Genomic DNA, 19,771 nt, shown 5'->3' on the forward strand with positions numbered 1-19,771 from the left:
TGATGTGAATAAAATGTATATTACTATGCTCTGAGATCTGTCCAGATCTCAGAGCATATTAAACATAGATACATAGGCAACACACATTATAACATTGCTGTATAATCAGTGCCATAGACGTCAAAGATGCTGAATGCTTGATGTTGTAGAAAATTGCACAGTGAAAACTCCATTGGTAGTTGGACCTAAGAAGATCCGTGAATTTTATTTATTTAATTTTTTTTTTCTAAATCTTTAGTTTTTAATTTACCAAAATGGCATCATATTTTTCTTGTGAAAATCGCAGAGAATTTGATTGCACTGAAAGCAATTCTAGCGATCTGGACAGGTATTTTTTTCATTAATCAAAACCTACTACCGTGCCGCATAGGCAATGCGCCACGTAGTAAAGGTGAACATTACCATGAATAAATCAATAGGTATACTTTATTAAGATTAAAAAGAAAACAAACATACTGTCATGATCCAGATCAGGGTTTGCTTCTTGCTTCTCTTTCCCTGGCCTGGTCATGGAGGGGTGAACTTTTCCTGCCTCTCTTAGATTCTTGGGTGGCTATTAGTGATGAGCGAGTGTACTCGTTGCTCAGTTTTTCCCGAGCACGCTCAGGTGACCTCCGAGTATTTATGACTGCTCGAAGATTTAGTTTTCATCACCTCAGCTGAATGATTTACAGCTAGTAGTCAGCTTGAGTACACTCGCTCATCACTAGTGGCTATTTATTGGTGCTATTTTAGGTAGCCTTTGTAAGTGATAGTTCATGCCTCCAGCCTAGAGCAGGTGACCCATATACCCTAGTGATCCTTCTGCCTCTGATTTCCCGTGTGTGTCTGTCCTGTTCCCTATCCCTGACTCATTGTATGTTTGGTGATTTCCCTACAGTCTATGAGGACTCGGCTTGAACTCTGAACTCTGCCTTCGTGTTTCCTATCTCTTGTACTGCTTTCCCTGACTGACTTTTGAACCTCTGGCTTGTACCTTGACTCCTCTTTCCATCTCACGTTTTGGATACCGCACTCCCGTCTGGCTCTGACTTTTGGCTTGTCTCTGACCTCGTGCTTTGCTATGACCTCTGTAACTTCATCTTCCTGTTTGGTGCTGACTTCGGCCTGTCTGGCTACTCTGCCACCTCCTGGTGGTGGCCTGCACTTCTGCACTGAAGTGCTACACAGTAAGTGCAACTCTTTTTCTCGTAACATCGCTCCCTGGTGGTGGATGAGCGCAACTGCTCCACAGTTGCATTACACATACAGTACAAAACAACTACAAAAACCTCCAGTATGAGGGACTGGAAGGATTTGGTAGTTAACAAAAATGTACATATGCAGGTATATCTACAGATAGTATTTTGCCCAAAGAATAAAGCACTATCACTAGACAGCCATGTTCAACATTTGTATTATGTACAGTTAGGTCCATATATATTTGGACAGAGACAACATTTTTCTAATTTTGGTTACAGACATTACCACAATGAATTTTAAACAAAACAATTCAGATGCAGTTGAAGTTCAGACTTTCAGCTTTCATTTGAGGGTATCCACATTAAAATCGGATGAAGGGTTTAGGAGTTTCAACTCCTTAACATGTGCCACCCTGTTTTTAAAGGGACCAAAAGTAATTGAACAATTGACTCCAAGGCTATTTCATGGGCAGGTGTGGGCAATCCCTTCGTTATGTCATTCTCAATTAAGCAGATAAAGGGCCTGGAGTTGATTTGAGGTGTGGTGTTTGCATTTGGAAGGTTTTGCTGTGAAGTAAACATGCGGTCAAAGGAGCTCTCCTTGCAGGTGAATCAAGCCATCCTTAAGCTGCGAAAACAGAAAAAACCCATCCGAGAAATTGCTACAATATTAGGAGTGGCAAAATCTACAGTTTGGTACATCCTGAGAAAGAAAGAAAGCACTGGTGAACTCATCAATGCAAAAAGACCTGGGTGCCCACGGAAGACAACAGTGGTGGATGATCGCAGAATAATCTCCATAGTGAAGAGAAACCCCTTCACAACAGCCAACCAAGTGAACAGCACTCTCCAGGAGGTCGGCGTATCAATATCCAAATCTACCATAAAGAGAAGACTACATGACAGTAAATACAGAGGGTTCACTGCACGGTGCAAGCCACTCATAAGCATCAAGAATAAAAAGGCTAGACTGAACTTTGCTAAAAAACATCTAAAAAAGCCAGCACAGTTCTGGAAGAACATTCTTTGGACAGATGAAACCAAGATCAACCTCTACCAGAATGATGGAAAGAGAAAAGTATGGCGAAGGCGTGGTACAGCTCATGACCCAAAGCATACCACATCATCTGTAAAACACGGCGGAGGCAGTGTGATGGCTTGGGCATGCATGGCTTCCAGTGGCACTGGGTCACTAGTGTTTATTGATGATGTGACACAGGACAGAAGCAGCCGAATGAATTCTGAGGTATTCAGAGCCATACTGTGTGCTCAGATCCAGCCAAATGCAGCCAAACTGATTGGTCGTCGTTTCATACTACAGATGGACAATGACCCAAAACATAAAGCCAAAGCAACCCAGGAGTTTATTAAATCAAAGAAGTGGAATATTCTTGAATGGCCAAATCACTCACCTGATCTCAACCCAATTGAGCATGCATTTCACTTGTTAAAGACTAAACTTCAGACAGAAAGGCCCACAAACAAACAGCAACTGAAAACCACCGCAGTGAAGGCCTGGCAGAGCATCAAAAAGGAGGAAACACAGCGTCTGGTGATGTCCATGAGTTCAAGACTTCAGGCAGTCATTGCCAACAGAGGGTTTTCAACCAAGTACTAGAAATGAACATTTTATTTAAAATTATTGAATCTGTCCAATTACTTTTGGTCCCTTTAAAAACAGGGTGGCACATGTTAAGGAGTTGAAACTCCTAAACTCTTCATCCAATTTTAATGTGGATACCCTCAAATGAAAGCTGAAAGTCTGAACTTCAACTGCATCTGAATTGTTTTGTTTAAAATTCATTGTGGTAATGTTTATAACCAAAATTGGAAAAATGTTGTCTCTGTCCAAATATATATGGACCTAACTGTATGTCATAAAGTAAGACTTGATTGTCCCAAATCATTGTATTATACCTATCATACAAATATCAATTATACCTCAAGAGAATGATAACAGTTCATTGCTGCACATAAACCCTAAAAATGGTGGCAAGTCATTATTGCACATAGCTCCTCAATCAATGCCTCTGCATCCTGTGTGTAAGTGGAAGTGAAGTGAGACTCCGCAAAAAAAAAAAGTAAAGGCAGCACCATACCTCTAACAATATAAAATTAGCCTATATCAGTATAGAATAATGCAGGAACCCTGCTAAGTGAACTTACAAGCAAGCAATGTCTGGTGATCAGGTCTTTCCTCCGTCCCTCTGCCCCAACGCGCGTTTCTTGAATACCTTGTGAATGAGTTTTACAAATCAGTCATATCAAACAATACATGCAAATGAGATTTTAGAAATCAAGTAGTAAAGAAAATCTGTACAGACTGAGGTATGCTGTTGATATTGCAGGTTGTACGAAAGTCCCAGCTTTATGTTTATTTATCATATCCATCCAAATAAATCTTTTAATCTCTGCTTACTGTTCCCAAGAAAATGAGTCTATCATATAATGTGATTTGCCAACAGATCACAGTTTTCAGATCACCTCCGTGAAACTTCTCTTGGGTTTTTTGAACTTACCTCAGCTCAATAAATCAACTTGATAGATCAAAAACCGTATAATACCGAGAAACTTCCTCTAGAAGCCGTCTTCTTATCTTCAATGCACCTTTGAAAATCACTCTGCCTCTTTTATCTCTGAAGCATAAATGGCCTTTAATTGTTCTTGTTTAATTACATTTTCCTGTTCAAGAAAGGCCAGAGCAGAATTTTGTTATATAATTCCTTCACATATAAAAGATCAGTTTATTCTCAAATGGAAACCACACTAATCACGGCAAGAGGGTGGCAGATTGTCATTTCATAATTACTTCTTTTGGAGATTATAAAAATAAAAGGATGTGTTATTTATGCTTACAAAGTGTGACGGTATATTGTTTTATATTATGTGCATTCCGTGATGATTATGACCAGCACAACATTACACTGAATGGCCATACATATACCCAATATTGAATTAAAGTGTTAGGCGGCAATTTTGTGATCGCAGAAGAATCACAATATTTTTTGCTGCAATGTAAAAAGTGCAGCAAAAATACATGCAGCCTTGTAGCCAAGCTCTTTGTAACAACAATACTGCTGCCACCAATTTGTCACAAACACCATTCACTTGCAACACATGTGCCTGGGATGCTACTGTAAAGGTACGGACTGGGGCCAAAATTCAGCCCTGGCATTTGAAATCACACAGGCCCATGTCGTCCCTGTCCCAATGAACCCCATGAACCAGATGGGAGATATTACTAACATTACCCTGGATGGAGGAAAGGAAGATTTTCTACAAGACCAATATTTCTAATGATACGGAGTCAGCAACTTTGTGCTCCATCACAACTCTTAACAGTATGTGTCTTGAGAACACCAATTCTGTTAACAACATAGCAGACAAGGCAGCCCATGACTAGAGAGGCCCTTTTGGCATTTGCCAGAATTGCCAGATGGCCAGTCCGGCCCTGAGTTCATCCCACAGTCAGATCTCATGTCTGCACCACACTTTTCGCTGCCACCACTCGCCATTTTCATAGACCAGCGAGACGCCTGTGCTGGGTCACATACTAGCACACATGCCACATAGGCTTTACACTTAATAGGTGCTCTTCTTGAACTCTGGATTAAAGGGTAACACAACCCAGCTATTCTCTCCGTCTTCAGGGTTTGCAAGTATGTTTAGAGCAAGGAACAAACCTACTAAATGTTAGATTTAGTATGCAAATTGAACTACAGGGCTTAAAAAGGGTTACAAAGGTGAAATAGTAAAAAAACATGCAGCTCTGGGGGAAATTAAGAGACCACTGCAAAATGTTCAGTTTGTCTGATTTTTCTCTCTATAGGTATATTTTGAGTAAAATGTAAATTGTTCTTTTAGTCTATAAACTTCTGACAACATGTCTCAGAATTTCCAAGCAATAAATTTAGTTTTTTTTCTGACAAAGAAAAATGGTCAAAATAAAAAAACTGTGTTTTCAGGCCTCAAATAATGCAAAGAAAACAAGTTCATAATCATTTAGAAACAACAATACTAATGTTTTAACTCAGGAAGAGTTCAGAAATGAATATTTTCTGGAATAACCATGATTTTTAATCACAGCTTTCATGCATCTTGGCATGCTTTCCACCAGTCTTTCACACGGCTTCTGGCGAAAAAATGTAAGCAGTTCTTCTTTGTTTGATGGCTTGTGACTATCTATCATCCTCTTGATTACATTCCAGAGGTTTTCAGTGGGGTTCAGGTCTGGAGATTGGGCTGCCCATGACAGGGTTTTGATGTGGTGGTCTCTTAATTTTTGCCAGAGCTGTATGTATGAAGGAGGTAGTCAGCTCTTTCTGGAAAAAAGTACTGCATGGCCAGCAGCATTGATTTTTTTTTCCATTTATGGACCCTGGCATTGTTTTTCTTCACAATAAAGAGACATACATATAGGCAAAAACAGTCTGAAATAAAAGGCATAGAATACAGATACTACTTATGAATTGGATCCACGAGTGCTTCTGGCTGAGAACGTAACAGGAAATATGGACAGATATGCAATACTCATACTCAATAGATGAAATGTGATAAAGGGGTCTACCATACCCCTCATTCTTCCCTCCTCTGAGGTAAGAGGTAGATGGCTGGTTAGATTTCATTCTAATCCAGTTTTAGGCCATTTCTGTTGTTGGTCATATTTTCTCGGAAGAACCTCCTAGAAAAAGACTATGGGCGGATGTTCTTATCAAACGTCCTTCAAGCATTCTATACATACCACACATGAATGTGTTATACATCCATAATTTAGGGATATATTGCATTCCTGTGGGTTGCCAGTTATCAAAGCGCTGTTATTATTTACTAGCTGAAGAGCCCGGCATTGCCTGGGCATAGTAAATATCTGTGGTTAGTTATAGCACCTCACTTCTCTTATTTTCCCATCACGCCTCTCATTTTCCCCCTCACATATCTCATTTTCTCCCTTACACCTCTCATTTTCCCCCTCACTCCTCTTATTTTCCCCCTCACTCCTCTCATTCCCCCCTAACACTTGTCATTTCGACCTCACATCTGTCATTTTCTGATCACTTCACTATTTTCCCTCACTCCCCCCTTTTTGCACTCACACCTTTTCATTTTCACCTCACACCCCTCATTTTCACCTCACACCTCTCATTTTCCCCTCAGTATATACATGTTTGTCATCTCCCTTATATATAGTATACACCTGTATGTCATCTCCTGTATATAGTATATACCTGTATGTCATCTCCCCTGTAAATAGCATATACCTGCTGTATGTCATCTCCTCCTATATATTGTATATACCTATGTGTCATCTCCTCCTGTATATAGTATATACCTGTATGTCATCTCTTCTGTATATACTATATACCTGTATGTCATCTCCTCCTATATATAGTATATACCTGTATGTCATCTCCTGTATATAGTATATACCTGTATGTCATCTCCCCTGTATATAGTATATACCTGCTGTATGTCATCTCTTCCTCTATATACCTATGTGTCATCTCCTCTTTTATATAGTATATACCTGTATGCCATCTCTCCTGTATATAGTATATATGTGTGTCATGTCCTCCTGTATATAGTATATACCTGTAAGTCATCTCCTCCTGTATATAGTATATACATGTGTGTCATCTGCTCCTGTATATACTATATACCTGTTTCATCTCCTCCTGTATATAATATGTACCTGTGTGTCATCTCCTCCTGTATATAGTATATACCTGTGTGTCATCTGCTCCTGTATATAGTATATATCTTTGTGTCATCTCCTCCTGTATATAGTATATATGTGTGTCATCTCCCCTGTATATAGTATATACCTGTGTGTCATCTTCTCCTGTATATAGTATGTACCTGTATGTCATCTCCTCCTGTATTTAGTATGTACCTGTATGTCATCTCCTCCTGTATATAGTATATACCTGTGTGTCATCTCGTCCTGTATATAGTATATACCTGTGTGTCATCTCCCCTGTATATAGTATATACCTGTATGTCATCTCCCCTTTATATAGTATATACCAGTGTGTCATCTCCTCCTGTATATAGTATATACCTGTGTGTCATCTCCCCTGTATATAGTATATACCTGAATGTCATCTCCTCTTATATATAGTATATACATGTATGTCATCTCCTCCTGTATATAGTATATACCTGTGTGTCATCTCCTCCTATATATAGTATATACCTATAAGTCATCTCCTCCTGTATGTAGTATATACCTGTGTGTCATCTGCTCCTGCATATAGTATATACCTGTAAGTCATCTCCTCCTGTATATAGTATATACCTGTGTGTCATCTCCCCTGTAGTATATATCTGTGTGTCATCTCCTCCTGTATATAGTATATACCTGTGTGTCATCTCCCCTGTATATAGTATATATGTGTGTGTCATCTCCCCTGTATATAGTATATACCTGTGTGTCATCTCCTCCTGTATATACTGTAGTATATATCTGTGTGTCATCTCCTCCTGTATTAGACCTCGTTCACACGTTATTTGCTCAGTATTTTTACCTCAGTATTTGTAAGCTAAATTGGCAGCCTGATAAATCCCCAGCCAACAGGAAGCCCTCCCCCCTGGCAGTATATATTAGCTCACACATACACATAATAGACAGGTCATGTGACTGACAGCTGCCGTATTTCCTACATGGTACATTTGTTGCTCTTGTAGTTTGTCTGCTTATTAATCAGATTTTTATTTTTGAAGGATAATACCAGACTTGTGTGTGTTTTAGGGCGAGTTTCATGTGTCAAGTTGTGTGTGTTGAGTTGCGTGTGGCGACATGCATGTTGCGACTTTTGAGAGATGAGTTTTTGTGGTGACATGTGTGTAGCGACTTTTTGTGTGTCGAGTTGCATGTGACAGGTTAGTGTAGCAAGTTGTGTGCAGCAAGTTTTGCACATGGCGAGTTTTGCGCGTGGCGAGTTTTATGTGTGGTGCATTTTGAGTATGTGCAAGTTTTGTGTGAGGCAACTTTTGTATGTGTTGCAACTTTTGTGCATGTGGCAATTTTTCCGAGTGTGCAAGTTTTGCGTGTGGCGAGTTTTCCATGAGGCGAGTTTTGCGTGAGCATAGTTTTGCATGTGGCGAGTTTTGCATGTGGTGAGTTTTGCGCATGGCGAGTGACTGTGCAAAATTTTGTGGCTGTAGCTGTGACGGTGCAGATGCCAATCCCCGACATACACACACACATACATACACACACACATTCAGCTTTATATAATAGATTTATTTTTACAGCACCATTGATTCCATGATGCTGTACATGAGAACAGGATACCTACAAAATACAGATAGATGTACATTACAGTCAAAAAACTAAGAATGTCAGACTAGTACAGAAAGGAGAGGGCCCTGCCTTTGTGGCGTTACAGTGTACAGGATAATGAGGAAGGAATAGGTTGGGGATTGCATCAGCTTCGGTGGTGGTGAAATGGGTTATTGATTGCGTTTTGCAAGCTTTCTTGAAGAAATGTGTTTTCAAGTATTGTCTGAAACTTCCAAATGTGGGTGATAATAATCGGACATGTTGGAGCAAAGAATTCCAGAGGTTGAAGGATACTTGAGAGAAATTTTGGAGGCGAATGGGTGTGGATCGTATAAGTGTGGAGGAGAGAAGGAGGTCTTGGGAGGTTCGTTGATTAAATGAGAACAATGGACTAACATTTTAGTAAATTGATGGTTGAGGAAAGAACCGATCCCGTAATTATTTTTGAGTTGGAGTCGGTAGGAGGTGGCAAGAGCTTGGATGTGTAGTTTGAAGGACAGGAGAGAGTCTTAAGTTTCACTGAGGCAGTGGACTTCTGATACAGCATGAGGCCATTTATTGTGATAGATAGATTGGGTAGGGGAGTTAGGTGAGATCGAGGAAAGATGATGCGTTCAGCTTTGTACACATAGAGTTTTAGAAACCAAGAGCAGAAAAAGGAGAAAATGGGCCAGAGAGGTAAATCTGATTGTCATTAGCAAGTTTTAAGGTGCAAGCAGTATTTGAGGTTACTTGGGGGTGCAAGCTGTGTATGGGGTACATGTGGGTGCAAGCTGTATGTGGGGTACATGGGGGTGGGAGCTGTTTTGCTGCATATTCCAATTAGCTTAACTAATCGGGCTCGCATGCACTTAGTGCTGAGTAGACCCTCCCAGCCAGCCGATCTTTTGCCCTTAATATTGGAGTTGTTAGAAATCAGCATTTAATGACAAATGCAGCTCTGTAATTAGTTAATATGGGTAAATCCTAATGTCATGTTCCCTTTACATTTTTAGTAGTGCTAATGTCTGCATCTAATAAGTGCAGTGGTTTCTGTATGGTCCCCAGTATGATGATGGCTGGTAACATCAACTCCCCGTACCTCCTTACCATTATTAGGGACATACTGAGAGTTGTAGGTTCATGCAGTACAATTGTACATTGGGCTGATCTGAAACTGCAATTGATCGTTGTACTGAATTTGGCTATGTATGCATGTACTGATGGTGGTTCTGATCCTGTAGCAATCAGACTTGAGAATAGATCATTATTAGGTCAGTGTGCTGTCCATTCTACAAGGACAACACAAAGACTAAAAATACAGCCTTCTGAACAAGGACATATACAGCATGTCAGACAAACATAATAATAATAATAATTTTTATTTATATAGCGCCAACATATTCCGCAGCACTTTATAATTAAGCGGGGACATGTACAGACAAATTCAATACAAGTTAAGACAATTTAAACAGTGACATTAGGAATGAGGTCCCTGCTCGCAAGCTTACAATCTACAAGGAAATGGGGGGGACACAGGTGAAAAGTGCTTGTTATTTCAGGTCTGGCAATTATAATAAATAGGGATTTTCATACAAAGCTGCATGATCCGGTCATCAGCCCGTGTGTTTAAGTGCAATAGTCAAGTATCAAGTGCAGTTATCATGAGCATGGAGGGTGTGGAGACAGTAGGGTGCAGATTCAGAATAATATTTGGAAGGAGGGAACAGGGGAAAGTTAGTTTACTGAGTAATTGATGTGGTAGGCTTGTTTGAAGAGATGGGTTTTTAAAGCGCGCTTGAACAGGTCGGGGCTAGGTATCAGTCTGATTGTCTGGGGAAGTGCATTCCAGCGAGCTGGCGCAGCACGAGAGAAGTCTTGGAGACAGAGGTGCGAAGTTCAGATTACGGGGGATGTTAGTCTTAGGTCATTTGTAGAACGGAGGGCACGTGTAGGGCGATAGATGGAGATGAGAGAGGAGATATAAGGCGGTGCAGAACTGTGGAGGGCTTTGTGGGTGAGAGAGATGAGTTTATACTGGACCCTGTAGTGAATGGGTAGCCAGTGTAATGACTGGCACAAGATGGAGGCATCGGTGAAGCGGTTGGACAGAAATAATACCCTGGCTGCCGCATTCAAGATGGATTGGAGAGGAGAAAGTTTGGTAAGAGGGAGACCGATCAGAAGAGAGTTGCAGTAGTTCAGACGAGAATGAATAAAGCGACAGTAAGAGTCTTAGCAGTTTCAAAGGTGAGAAAAGGTTGGATTCTGGAGATGTTTTTAAGATGCAGGTGACAAGAGCGAATGAGTGATCGGATATAGGGAGTAAAGGAAAGTTTGGTGTCGAATATGACCCCAAGACAATGGGCATGCTGCTTGGGAGTTATGGTTGAACCCTCCAGGGTAATTTCGATGTTGGTGAGGTTAGTAGAAGGGAGAAACACAAGAAGTTTTATAAACAACACTTTATAAAACTATCCGCTGAATGGTGGCTCAGCCAATCATTCAGCCCATGCACAGGAGCCCTCTATGTTCTCTATGAGAGAGCTGCTGTCAGACATCTTTGGTGGTGTCCTATCTCTTATAGAACAAAAGAAACAGCTGTCTGATATTGGACATGCCAGATCCTTATCTCCCCCAGCAATCATCTGTCACAGGGCCCCCCTCCCCATACATATTAGGCAAAGTTTCCAGGGTGAGTAATTGGTGTCTGTGAGATTTATGGAAATTTCATGCCCAGTGTGCTTGTTATGTTGTCAATTTCTCTTGCAGTAAATATGCATTTTATCTGCAGAAAAAACATGATAAAAACACATGTTAAAAAAATGCAAATAACCTAATTTATCTAATTGGTGCAGAAAATCTGCAAGATCAAAAACTCACCAAATACTCATTGTGGGAACTTAGTCTTAAGGTACCGTTACACTAAATGACTTACCAACGATCACGACCAGCGATATGACCTGGCCGTGATCGTTGGTAAGTCGTTGTGTGGTCGCTGGGGAGCTGTCACACAGACAGCTCTCTCCAGCGACCAACGATCAGGGGAACGACTTCGGCATCGTTGAAACTGTCTTCAACTATGCCGAAGTCCCCCTGCAGCAGTAAACATCGGGTTACTAAGTGCAGGGCCGCGCTTAGTAACCCGATATTTACCCTGGTTACCATTGTAAAAGTAAAAAAAAAAAACAGAAAACAGTACATACTCACATTCTGATGTCTGTCACGTCCCCCGGCGTCCACAGGGTTAAAACTGCTTTCGGCAGGAGTGCTGCTAATATGCATGCGCTGCTGCCGAGAGCTTCCCTGCACTGAATGTGTCAGCGCCGGCCGTAAAGCAGAGCACAGCAGTGACGTCACCGCTGTGCTCTGCTTTACGGCCGGTGCTGACACAGTCAACCCTGTGGACGCCGGGGGATGTGACAGACATCAGAATGTGAGTATGTACTGTTTTTTTTTTTAACTTTTACAATGGTAACCAGGGTAAATATTGGGTTACTAAGCGCGGCCCTGCACTTAGTAACCCGATATTTACCCCGGTTACAAGTGAACACATCGCTGGATCGGTGTCACACACGCCGATCCAGCGATGACAGCGGGTGATCAGCGACCAAAAAAAGGTCCTGATCATTCCCATCGACCAACGATCTCCCAGCAGGGGCCTGATCGTTGGTCGCTGTCACACATAACGAGATCGTTAGCTGGATCATTGCTTACGTCACCAAAAGCGTGACGTTGCAACGATATCGTTAACGATATCGTTATGTGTGACTCAGCCTTTAGGCTACATTCACACGTCTGGGTGACATGTCTGACTGCTGTCAATTTTTTTTCCCTTCGGCAGCACTCTGTCCCATAGTGTAGAATAGTTGTATTCACACATCTGTTTGTTAGAGAAAGAGGTGCCAGCAAAAGATGCAGTGAAGGAGTGGTCAGAGAGAAAAGAGAACCAGGAGAGGGCTGTGTCCTTGAGGCCAATAGAGCAGAGCATAGTGAGGAGGATCCACAGTGTCAAATGCTCATGAAAGATCCAAGAGAATCAGCAAGGAGTAGTGGCCATTAGATTTAGCTGTTAGTAGATCATTCGAGACTTTAGTGAGGGCAGTTTCAGTAGATCTTAGCATTCATGATCAGTAGTTTCAGTAGAACATAGCATTCCTTAATGACTATTAACTGGTGGACTAATCTATACAAATTTAGAATATCATCAAAAAGTTAATTTATTTCAGTTGTTAAATACAACAAAAGTGAAACTCATATATTATATAGAGTCATTAGAAACAGATTAATCTATTTCAAGTGTTGATTTCTGTTAATGTTGATGATTATGGCTTACAGGCAATGAAAACCCAAAAGTCATTATCTCAGTAAATTAGAATACTTTTATAACACCAGCTTGAAAAATGATTTTAAAATCTGAAATGTTGGCCTACTGAAATGTATGTTCAGTAAATGCACTCAATACTTGGTCGGGGCTCTTTTTGCATCAATTACTGCATCAATGTGGCGTGGCATGGAGGCGATCAGTCTGTGGCACTACGGAGGTATTATGGATGCCCAGTTAGCTTTGATAGCAGCCTTCAGCTCATCTGCATTGTTGGGTCTAGTGTCTCATCTTCCTCTTGACAATACCCCTTAGATTATCTATGGGGTTAAGGTGAGGTGAGTTTGCTGCCAACCAAGCACAGTGATGCTGTTGTTTTTACACCAGGTATTGGTACTTTTGGCAGTGTTGACAGGTGCCAAGTCCTGCTGGAGAATGAAATTTCCATTTCCAAAAAGCTTGTCTGCAGAGGAAAGTATGAAGTGCTCTAAAATTTCCTGGTAGACGGCTGCGCTGACTTTGGTCTTAATAAAATACAGTGGACCTACACCAGCAGATGACATGGCTCCCCAAACCATCACTGACTATGGAAACTTCACACTAAACCTCAAGCAGCTTGGATTGTGGCCTCTCCACTCTTCCTCCAGAATCTGGGACTTTGATTTCCAAATGAAATGCAAAATTTACTTTCATCTGAAAACACCTTGGACCACTGAGCAGCAGTCCAGTTCTTTTTCTCCTTCACCCATGTAAGATGATGTCTATTGGTCAAGAGTGGCTTGACACAAGGAATGCGACACTTGTAGCCCATGTCCTGGATATGTCTGTGTGTGGTGGCTCTTGAAGCAATGACTCCAGCAGCAGCCCACTCCTTGCGAATCTCCCCCCAATTTTTGAATAGTCTTTTCTTAACAATCCTTTCAAGGCTGCAGTTATCCCGGTAGCTTGTGCACCCTTTTCTACCACACTTTTTCCTTCCACTCAACTTTTCATTAATATGCTTGGATACAGCACTCTGGGAACAGCCAGCTTCTTTAGCAATGACCTTTTGTGGCTTACCCTCCTTGTGGAGTGTGTCAATGACTGCCTTCTGGACATCTGTCAAGTCAGCAGTCTTCCCCATGATTGTGGAGCCTAGTGAAACAGACTATGGGACCTTTTTTAAATGCTTAGGAAGCCTTTTCAGGTGTTTTTGTTAATTATTCTAATTTACTCTAATGGTAAAAATTTCCTCTGCTTGCTGTCTCCTGCAATATATTCAAGTGGTACAACTTCCCACCTCTGATTGCTGTCTCATCTGCTGCAATACGTGAATGAAAACACCGTGTGCACAGCTATAGTGTGGTGCATAGACTAGGTTCCCAAACCGTACAATTAATGTTAAAGAAAGTCTAGCACTCAACTTCAGCAATAGTGGAAAATTTATTTGTAGCACTCGAAACGTTTCAGTCCATCTGGACTTTCATCAGTCACGTGCCAATCCTAATCAGTAGGAAAGGGTTACCAGAGGATATCTAGGTATACATGGAATATGCAGTAGCGCCGCCGTATTATCGGGTGAAATTAGCGAAATAAGTCGAAGCTTCAGCTGAGTGCCAATGTAGTGGGGCGTAGACCACAATAACTGTTGCAGCACCCGCAGGCTCATATGGCCGGTGTCGATGGATAGGAGCGCCACCTCCAGAGACTAGCAGTGGATTCTGTGTCTGGAGGTGGCGCTCCTATCCATCGACACCGGCCATATGAGCCTGCGGGTGCTGCAACAGTTATTGTGGTCTACGCCCCACTACATTGGCACTCAACTGAAGCTTCGACTTATTTTGCTAATTTCACCAGATAATACGGCGGCGCTGCTGCATATTCCATGTATACCTAGATATCCTCTGGTAACCCTTTCCTACTGATTAGGATTGGCACGTGACTGATGAAAGTCCAGATGGACTGAAACGTTTCGAGTGCTACAAATAAATTTTCCACTATTGCTGAAGTTGAGTGCTAGACTTTCTTTAACATCATCTGCTGCAATAGACTCTAATGGTAAAAATTCCCTCTGCTTGCTGTCTCCTGCAATATATTCAAATGGTACAACTTCCCACCTCTGATTGCTGTCTCATCTGCTACAATAGACTCTAATGGTAAAAATTCCCTCTGCTTGCTGTCTCCTGCAATATGTTCAAATGGTACAACTTCCCACCTCTGATTGCTGTCCCATGTGCTGCAATAGACTGTAATGGTAAAAATTCCCTCTGCTTGCTGTCTGCTGTCTGTCATCGGCCACTCTACCATCTAGCAACATATTTTAATGTGCCTGCTTAATGATTGGTATAATTCATTTGTTGCATTGTACATTGTTTTACTCACTGTTTGATGTATACCTATCAGGATCCTGTCAGCACCGGCGCACTGCCACGGCTGAGCAGGGTGACTCACCCAAACTGCGGGAGAGCCCGGGGTCAGATGGCACAGGGAAAGATCAGGCAGACAGGACCTGCACAGCGTGCTGAAGGTAGCAGAAAGCAGAAGGACCTACGATCATGTGACCACAGGGGGCGGGGCTTAGAGTCCTGCTACTGGAGATAAGTGCAGGATTCTACAGGCACCCTGAAATAGGGGAAAGGAAAACTCAAGTCGTACAAACGGGGGGTCAGACACGGAGAGGGCGGCGCGGTACAGAAGAGGCGAGCAGAGAATAGTCGGAATGTAAGCCAGTAGTCATACACAGAGATAGCAGCGCAGTACAAAAGGGACAGACAGAACTCTAAACGGGGACAGAACCAGATCAGAACCAGACAAGCATAAATTAGCACAGGCACCACAGGGTCACACACACTCGGCTAAGGCTCAGAGTATAAGCGACAGAGGATGGCTCCACAATGAGGCTATAAAAAGCCTTCCAGAATCCCAGAGCGAGGCCATCCAAGTTAACCCTAAAACCACCTAATCCCAGAAACTCAGCAGACCATGACAGTACCCCCTTTTTAACGGGGGGACTCTGGACCCCCAGGTTTCTCAGGGCATCGGGCATGGAATGCATGGACCAGACGGTCAGCGTGTACCGATCTGGCTGGGACCCAAGATCGATCCTCCGGACCGTACCCCCTCCAATGCACCAAATATTGCAAAGACCCCCGAACCCGCCTGGAGTCCACAATATGTTGCACTTCAAACTCCATATGCCCATCAACCAAGACTGGAGAAGGACAAGCGTCTGAATCCTCCCTCACTGATCCCAACGGCTTATGTAAGGACCTATGAAACACGTTATGGAGTTTTAAAGAGGGAGGCAGACAAAGGCGATAGGCTACAGGGTTCACCACCTCCATGACTTCATAGGGGCCAATAAATTTAGGTCCAAGTTTGACGGAGGGCACTCGAAGGCTTATGTTCCATGTGGAAAGCCAAACTTTATCTCCACATCGCAACATCTGAGCAGAATCCCTTTTTTTATCTGCAAAACGTTTGTATTTTTGCTGAGCCCTAGAAATATTTAGTCGAACCTTTGACCAAAGATCCCTGAGATGATTGATCCCATCCTCTGCCCCCGGGCAACCAGAATCCATACGAGAGAATTCGCCAAAATGAGGGTTTATCCCATAATTAACAAAAAATGGTGACCTACCGGTAGACTGGTTTACTCGGTTGTTGAAGGCAAACTCTGCTAATGGTAAGGCATCAGACCAGTCGCTTTGCAAAGAAGAAGTCAAGCACCGCAGAATTTGTTCAAGCGACTGGTTGGTGCGTTCAGTTTGTCCGTTACTTTCTGGATGATACGCTGAGGAAAATGACAAAGATATCCCCAATTTTTTGCAAAATGCCCGCCAAAACTTAGACACAAATTGAGTCCCTCTATCTGACACAATATTCATAGGCACCCCGTGCAAGCGTACCACCTGGGAAAGAAAAAGTCTAGAGAGAGTCTCTGCTGAAGGTAAATTTGCCATGGGTACAAAATGTGCTAATTTTGAAAATCTGTCCACAATTACCCAAATAACAGTATTTCCACGGGACAATGGAAGATTGGTAATGAAGTCCATGGACAAATGAGTCCATGGTCTTCCCGGAATTGGTAAAGGCACCAATTCCCTGGCCGGCCGGCAATGAGAACTCTTAGAACGGGCACAAATTCCACATGCAGTGACATGATTCTTAACATCTGAAGCCATTAAAGGCCACCAAAAAACGCTTGCCACCGCTTCTCGCGTGGCCGCTATACCTGGATGAGCACTCAACTTCGAATCATGGAACTCCCACAGGAGTTTGGTACGCAAATGTTGCGGAACAAATAATTTGCCTTCAGGTTTGGACATTGGTGCTGAAGATTGAGCCCCCACAATCTCCCGCTCCAATTCCGATGACACTTCGGCAACCACGATACTGGGTTGAAGAATAGAGGATGGCGGATCAGAGACGGACAATGGTTCAAAGCTACGTGACAAAGCATCAGCCTTCACGTTTTTTGACCCTGGACGAAAAGTTTGGAAAACTGAAATCTGGAAAAAAAAAGTGACCAGCGAGCTTGCCTGGGAGTCAGTCTCTTAGCAGATTTGATATATTCTAAATTTTTATGGTCCGTAATAACTGTAATAGGGTGAGCCGCCCCCTCCAAAAAATGCCTCCATTCTTCGAACGCCAATTTAATAGCCAAGAGCTCCCTATTGCCTACGTCATAATTTTTCTCAGCAGGAGAAAATTTCTTTGAAAAATAGGCACAAGGCCGGAGATTAGTTAGGGAAGCCAGTCCTTGTGATAACACTGCCCCCACCCCCACCTCAGAAGCATCAACCTCAACCACAAATGGTATAGAAGGATCGGGTTGAACCAGGATAGGAGCAGACGTGAAACAGTTTTTTAGCTTTAGAAATGACTGTTTATCTAACGGGGACCAATTCCTGACATCTGCCCCTTTACAAGTGAGATCAGTAAGAGGCTTCGTTATCTGTGAGAACCCTTTAATGAACTTGCGATAATAATTCGCGAATCCCAAGAAGCGCTGGAGTCCCTTAATGTCCCGAGGCTGGACCCACTCCACAATAGCTTGCACCTTCTTGGGATCCATGCAAAACCCCTGAGGTGAAATTAGAAGACCTAAAAATGACAACTCTTGAACAAAAAATGAACATTTCTCGAGTTTGACAAACAATTGATTTTCTCGAAGCCTCTGGAGTACAGTTTTAACATGTAACAAATGTGACTGTTTATCGGCAGAATAAATCAGAATATCATCCAGGTATACAACTACAAAGCGGTCGATAAGGTCCGAGAACACGACAATAATAAGATTTTGGAAAACCGCTGGTGCATTGGTGAGACCAAACGGCATTACCAAGTTCTCAAATAATCCCTCAGAAGTAAGAAAAGCAGTTTTCCACTCATCCCCTTCCCGTATCCTTATCAAATTATAGGCCCCTCTGAGATCCAATTTAGAGAACCATCTGGATCCAGAGAGCTGATTACAGAGATTGGGAATCAAAGGCAGGGGATATGTGTTCCTGACCGTGATTTTATTTAATTCTCGAAAGTCGAGGCAGGGACGTAGGCCGCCATCTTTTTTCTTAACAAAGAAAAACCCCGCTGCCACCGTGGAAACTGAAGGTCTTATGTGCCCCTTACTGAGGCTCTCAGCAATATATTGTTTCATAGCCAGGCGCTCGGGACCAGACAAATTAAACAAACGAGCTTTGGGCAATTTGGCTCCTGGAATAAGATCGATGGCACAGTCAAATGGCCTATGAGGGGGTAATGCCTCGGCCTCACTTTCTGAAAAAACGTCCTCAAAGTCTTTTAGGTATTCCGGAATACCCTCCAGACTAACAGAAGACATAGAGACAGGTTTTGCAATTTTCACACAAAAAACAGATTTATGGTAACAGTCGACACATTTGGACCCCCACTTAACAATCTCCCCCAATTCCCAATCAATCATAGGATTGTGGCGTTGAAGCCACGGCATGCCCAAAACCAGCCCTGCTGGCAATTTGTCCATAACAAAACATTCAATTTCTTCCATGTGGGAAGAACCAATTTTCAGCACAAATTTCTCAGAAACAGAAAGAATCCCAGTTTGGGTGAGAGGAGATGAGTCGATGGCCACAATTTTAAGTGGGGTATGAAGCCTGACTGTCCCTATCTGGTATTGGGCAATGATATCAGAGCAGACCAGGTTGAGAGATGAACCACTGTCCACCAGTGCTGTAGAGAAAAAATGATAATTGTCTACCATCAGTTCAACCTTTGGAAAAACCTTAGTACATGAGGAAGGAAGTACCTTAAGGTCTGAGCAGCCTCCTCGACCACTACCCAGACCTAGTCGTTTCCCGTCGCCTTGGAGGACAACGGACACAAAGGACACTCCTTTATCCAGTGACCGGACTCCCCACAGTAAAAACAGAGCTATTTCTCCCGGCGAAGTTCTCTCTCTTTTTCTCTGATAGAGGTGACTCCAACTTCCATAGCCTCAGGAGTAGCAGATGTGATACCAGTCTCTTTGCTGCTGGAGAATATAGATGTCTCAGACTGCATGATGCCCCTAGCCCGAAGCCTGCGGTCCATACACACTGCTTGCGTAATGGCATCCTCCAAAGTATCTGGTGGAGGATGAAGGGCCAGTGCATCTTGGAGGCGTTCAGACAGCCCTCTGTGGAATAGGTCCCGAAGGGCAGCATCATCCCACGAGATCTCTGCTGCCCAGTGTCGGAACTCTGCACAGAACCACTCAGCCGAGCGTTTACCCTGGCGCACATTCATCACCATATCTTCAGCCATACGAACCCTGTCTGGTTCATCATATATGCGACCCAGGGCTTCAAAAAAGCCATTAACAGTCATCCTCTCTGGGGCAGAAAGAGATAGAGATAAGGCCCATACTTGAGGAGCACCCCGAAGTAGGGAAATGACGACCCCCACCCTCTGGAACTCCTCCCCGGAGGAGCGGGGCCTTAAAGAAAAAAAAAGCTTGCATCCTTCTCTGAAGGATCTGAACTCCCTTTTATCCCCTGAGAAAGGATC

General features: G+C 42.7%; 1 long non-coding RNA gene across 1 annotated transcript in view; it reads right to left on the minus strand.

Moving 5' to 3' along the window:
• Positions 1 to 3,112: 3,112 nt before the first annotated feature.
• The window catches only part of LOC143809720 (uncharacterized), a 171,689-nt gene continuing 155,030 nt past the window's right edge, over positions 3,113 to 19,771 (minus strand). The window contains exons 2-3 of the long non-coding RNA XR_013222417.1: positions 3,701 to 3,863; positions 3,113 to 3,415 (exon numbers count right to left, since the gene is read on the minus strand). This is a non-coding gene — a long non-coding RNA (uncharacterized LOC143809720). The remainder of the gene's footprint in view (positions 3,416 to 3,700; positions 3,864 to 19,771) is intronic.

The sequence above is a fragment of the Ranitomeya variabilis genome, chromosome 2 (genome assembly GCF_051348905.1).
Source record: "Ranitomeya variabilis isolate aRanVar5 chromosome 2, aRanVar5.hap1, whole genome shotgun sequence".
Taxonomy (NCBI): Eukaryota; Metazoa; Chordata; class Amphibia; order Anura; family Dendrobatidae; genus Ranitomeya; species Ranitomeya variabilis.